Below are 5466 nucleotides of genomic sequence, written 5' to 3'. Positions count from 1 at the left end.
GGCTTCTTATTGCCAGCGTTCGTTTTGACCTCCCCCTCCCGGATTTCTGCGCAACCTGATGGAACAAATCTGACGGCATCACACGGTGTTGTTTCTCCACACACTTTGTGAATCACTGGGTCATGAAGCGTAGATCCCTATGAGAGCTACCAGCTTTGGTTTTTCGTTGGTTCAGCGGCATCTGATCTTTGTTGGAGGACGGCAGAGTTGCTGACGGTAGCCACAAGATAGCCATCGTAGCTCGTGGTTTTTCTTTTCGATTGACTGAGATGGCTTCGGAGACGGAAGAAGGTGTTCACGGGATGGCGGTTCTCTTTGGATATTATCAGTTCTGCTATCTTGACGCTTTGTGAGGTGAGAAATACATGGAGGTTCGAACCCGAGAGATGATATGGACACAACGACTTCACGGTGGCTAGAGTTTTGAAATTGGTTTCTCGCTTCGCCGACGATTTGGGGCCGCGGGAAATCTCTGAGGACGGCCGTCTAAGGTAATGGTGTCGGATCTGGGTTGGGCTTTGACAGCCCGCCTATGAAGTGCCAAAATCTGTGCGGCTCAGCCGTCGGTGTTCGCGAGTGAAAGAAAGCTATGCTCCCCAATTCTTTTCACCCTCAACCTCTCTCCTTTTTGCTAAGATTGTTGTTGTTTCTTCTCTTATTAGTTTCACTTGTAACTTAACTTTCATCATTTCACCGGTAAACCGGACAGCTACTGTTCTGATGCCTTATTTTGGGAGATAAATAGAATTTTATTAAAAAAAAAAAAGGACTTGGACTAACAGATTTTGTTAATTATCTTCTAAATTGAAACTTATCATTTAACAGTATTTTCACCGTAAGCAAAAACTAAATGTTAGTGATATCACTCAAATTATCCTTTGAAAAACTTTGTTCTCTCGAATAAGAGATTCAGTTGTAGTACTTAGGGTTCGAATCCATAGGGAGTGTGGACATACAATAGATTTTAGAAATCAAGGTTAAGCTAGGCAATCAATATGAAAAACAATAGATAAATGAAAACAGGGTGAACAAGGTAGTTGTTCAATTGATTGATTGAGTTGTTTGTAACAATAAGGGAGAAACCCTAGATCTAGGGATTTATCTATCAAGAGATTCAATACTACAATCAAAGATGCTAAGGGTTTTATAGGTTTAATTCTACAACTCGAATTCAATTAGCAAGTAATCCAGCTTTCGCATGCAATTACTAATCAGATGTTTAAGTCCTATGTTTCAGCTTTCGCGTGCGAACAAGGAGCGAGCATCGATCGATGCTATGCATGAGCGTCGATCGATGCTTCTTCAGAAAAGCATTGACGCACAGTCGATATTTTTTAACTAAACCCTAGACCAATTGTCGTATGCGCCTAGGTATCTAATTCACTCCGGGTTCGGGTTCTGTTAATCAATTGCACTTTCGTGCCTCTCAGTTGTCATATGATTCTAGGTTCAAACAATCAGTCACATTGTCGTGCTTTTCTAACTATTCCAGATCCTAGTATTACAAGTTACTCTGGTGTAGAATTTAATAAGCTACCCTAGAAATCCTAACAGATGATATCATTTTGACAATAAGCTCGTGAAATCCCTAAATATAAAAGTATGATTACTCAGACATGCAAGCAATAACACAAATCATGGTCTAAATAATATAATAGATAAAGAAATCAAAGATAAAACTAAAGGAGTTTCAAAGAATTTCTGAAGGAGAATGGATCTTATCTCCAGACCTAAAACTATGAATAAATTAAAGTACAAAAAGCGTAGCCATCAACAATAGCTTAGAAACACACATAAATAGGGTTTAGAGTCGTCCATAGGCATTCCGATAATTTATGGTGGGTTATGGGCTTAAGTCGGTCATGAAATAGACTCGGCCTGTCTTCTGGCATCACCGTCGATTGACACCATGGCTGTGTCATCAGATCGACATTCATTCATCTCCTTGACAGCTTCCTCTCACGAGACGACAGACGTACGACTGTTCAGTAAATCAAGCATAATGTATGCTATAGGATGTTGATTGACCTCAAACTGGTGGCATTGGAAAGATAATTCAAAGCTCTATCTTATGTCAAAAGATGGGCTCAATCGCACTGTGAGAAGGTCTCTATCCATAGCTAAACATCTGACGCGTATGTGCAGTTCTTCACCTCAAAAAGCTTCAAAATCACCAAAGTTCTCTAGAACGTACCTGAACCTGAAAACACTCTAAAACATACTCCAGAAAAATATAACAGACTCTAAATATGTTATATATATCATGGTCTAAAAGTGGTAAAATCCATGGTATGTCAGTTAGTATAATCCTTTTGTTTTTTCTTTGTCGGCTCCGCACGACCACGCTAATTATTTTTTTCCAATCATACATATTTTTTGAATAAACTTTGAATATATTTTTAACAAAATATGTTTTACCAAATTAAAATGTTTTAAAATTTTTATTTAGGTGTATTTGAATATCATGCATATTCATATAATTATATTGTTTATTAAATCAAATTTTATAAGATTTTATTTAATTTAATTTTTCGTTATTTGAAATTTTTTGTTATGAATTTTTAATCAAATCTCGGTAATTTATTTGATTAATTTTATGATATATTTGATTCAATTTCTTACATTTTATTTATATACACCATTAAATTTAATATGAAGTTTGAATTTAAATGAAGGTAATTTTTAATTAAAATTATAATAAAATGTATTATTTACTATTTATTAAATATAAAATTGTATAAGATATTATTTAATTTAATTTTTAATTTTTCTGAACTCTATTCATTATAATTGTTTCATAAAATATATGCAATCTATTTGATTAATTGGATGATATATTTTAATAAATTTTAATTATAAATATTTTTATGCCTTTTTCGCATTTTATTTATATAATTTTTTTAATTTAATATAAAATTTTATTTAAATTTAAATGAATGTATTTTTTTAATAAAATATAAATAAAATAATCCTTTAGTTTAATTGAATAGTATCTAAACCTGTAAAATATGTTATACTTATTTTTCAATTTTTAAAAATTATTTGAATGTTTTAGTCAATTATAATTTTTGATATTGTATGGACACAAGATTAATTATTGTGTTGTTTGGAAAATTAGATAGTAGTATATTTTTGTATTCATAATTAATTTATTATATTGTAGTTTATTTAATTTTTTAAAAAAAGGTTGGGTTAAAGGAAATGTTTCTGTTTTAATAAGAGACATTTTAGTGTATTATAATATTTATATACATTTATATAATTATATTATTTTTGTATTTATTAAATATGAAATTTTATAAGATATTGTTTAATTTAATTTTGAGTTATTTCAACCCTTTTCGTTATGAATTTAAGAAAATATCTGTAATATATTTGTTTAATTGTATGGTATGTTTTGAAAAATAAAATATTTATAAATTTATTTGACGTCAGTTTCTTACATTTTAATTTTATACATTACTAAATTAATTTGAAGTTCTCTTTAAATTTAATCAAACTTAATTATTATTTATGAAAATTACAATAAAATTTATTATTTTGTATTTATTAAATATGAAATTTCATAAGACATTATTCAATTTTTTCGTTTTTTTTATATTTTTCGTTATGAATTTTTAATAAAATCTCTGTAAAATATTTTATTAAATGTATGATATATTTTCACTGAACATTTATTATAAAATTTATTTGATTAAATTTATTGAATTATATTTATATACAGTATTTTATTTAATATGAAAGTTTATTTAAATTTAATATGAAAGTAAATTTAAATGAATGTAATTTTTTATTTATGAGAATACAAATAAGGAAAATTTGCCAAGACCAACCCAAATATTGATTCTAACCATAAAAGTATACCACATAGTCAATCAAATGCAAAGCCAACCTAAAAGGATAATAAGCGTACTATTTATCCCTTCTAACCAAATAAAGTCATGATGAATGGAGAACCACGGGGAAATATTGTTCCTGGGAGAGGTTTACGTCAAGGAGATCCTTTGTCTCCTTTCATATTTATTCTATGCACGGAAGCGCTCGTTAGCCTTCTTAATCAAGCAGAGAATCAAGGGAAGATAATGGGGATGCGCGTCACACGCGCTAGCCCCTCGGTAGCACACCTTCTCTTTGCTGATGATAGCCTTTTCTTCTGTAAGGCGGAGCCCCGTGAATGTGAAGAAGTTATGAAAGTAGTCAGGAAGTATGGAAAAGCGTCCGGCCAATGCATTAATTTTGAGAAGTCCTCATTACTCTTTGGTAAGAGGATCGCGGTGAATGATAGACAACAAATCAAAGACACTCTCGGGATTCAGAGTGAAGGGGAAATGGGAAAGTACCTGGGAATACCAGAGGATATTAGCGGATCCAAGTGCAGGCTTTTCGCCTTCCTAAAAGAAAAACTATTGCATCGAGTGAACGGTTGGACAGGTAGATGGCTATCGAAAGGAGGAAAGGAAGTTCTGATCAAATCTATTCTCTTAGCTCTTTCCACATACGTAATGTCAAGCTTCTTACTCCCTTTGGAGATTTGTGAGAACCTTGCAAGTGCCATTGCACAGTTTTGGTGGAGTTCAAACCCGCCAAAAAGAGGGATTCACTGGGCTAAATGGGAAAAGATGTGTGCTCCTAGAGAGGAGGGTGGAGTGGGATTCCGCATGATCCATGAATTTAATTTAGCACTGCTAGCGAAACAACTCTGGCGCCTTGTTCAGTATCCGGATTCATTAGTAGCGAGAGTCCTTAAAGGGAAATATTACCGCCTCAGTTCGCCCTTGAGAATTGCTGCGGTGGATAATCCATCCTACGTGTGGACGAGTATTTCAGCAGCGAAGAAGCTTTTGCTTTTGGGTATTAGGAGTAAAGTGCACTCAGGATATGAAATCAATGTCTGGCAGAATCCGTGGATTACTTGGACGCCAGCTAGGCCGGCCCGTCCTAGGGTACCAGTCGTAAATCCAAAAATGCTTGTAAGTAGCCTTATGAACTCGGAATCAAAGGAATGGGACGCTAGGATACTGGCACAGTATGTTGAGCAAGAGGATATACAGCTGATTATGAGTTTGGCCATAAGCCCAACGCATCGCAAGGATTCTTTTTGCTGGAGTTACACTAAAAACGGCCAATACACAGTTAAGTCTGGGTATTGGGTTGCTACAAATATATTGAATGCGGAGGAGGAAACTGAAGTTACACAACCTAGCATCACTGAACTTCAATCCTTTGCTTGGAAAGTGAACGCACCTCAGAAAATTCGCCATCTTATATGGAAATTAATTTCGGGACAGGTAGCAGTAACAAGGAACTTAATACGTCGCAATCTGCGGTGTGATAATTACTGCCCAAGATGTGGAGAGACATAGGAAAATGTAACCCACGCAATCTTTGAATGTCCACCAGCGTTACAAGCATGGGAACTATCATCTACGCCGTCAAACCCCCCAAACTTACCCCATATCGAGTATG

This window comes from Brassica oleracea, chromosome C2 (assembly GCF_000695525.1).
Source record: "Brassica oleracea var. oleracea cultivar TO1000 chromosome C2, BOL, whole genome shotgun sequence".
NCBI lineage: Eukaryota > Viridiplantae > Streptophyta > Magnoliopsida > Brassicales > Brassicaceae > Brassica > Brassica oleracea.
This window is presented reverse-complemented; position numbering follows the sequence as displayed.